Source organism: Penaeus monodon, chromosome 25, assembly GCF_015228065.2.
Source record: "Penaeus monodon isolate SGIC_2016 chromosome 25, NSTDA_Pmon_1, whole genome shotgun sequence".
NCBI lineage: Eukaryota > Metazoa > Arthropoda > Malacostraca > Decapoda > Penaeidae > Penaeus > Penaeus monodon.
In genome coordinates, this window is record NC_051410.1 from 33432457 (window position 1) to 33432761 (window position 305).

A 305-nucleotide genomic window follows, 5' to 3' on the forward strand; every position below is an offset into this window, starting at 1 on the left:
AGAATCTGAAATTTTTTATATGCCAAAGTGAACATGTAACAGCTAGTGAGCCAAACCCAATATAATTATGTAGGCAGTTGCATTCATAACTTTCTTTCTTAAGGTTTACCAAAGATGGTTATTGTTATTGGGAATCTCATACAAGTAGTAAAAAAGAGATTACAAGTATATAAATATATGATGAAGGGCTACCTCTATTGCTGACTACTATGGTTCGCCTTGCTGTGTATATCAGCTGCCAGATTAGTGTTCAAGCTCTTAACATATTGTTACTAATGTGTGTATAGATGTAAATTATATGGTCT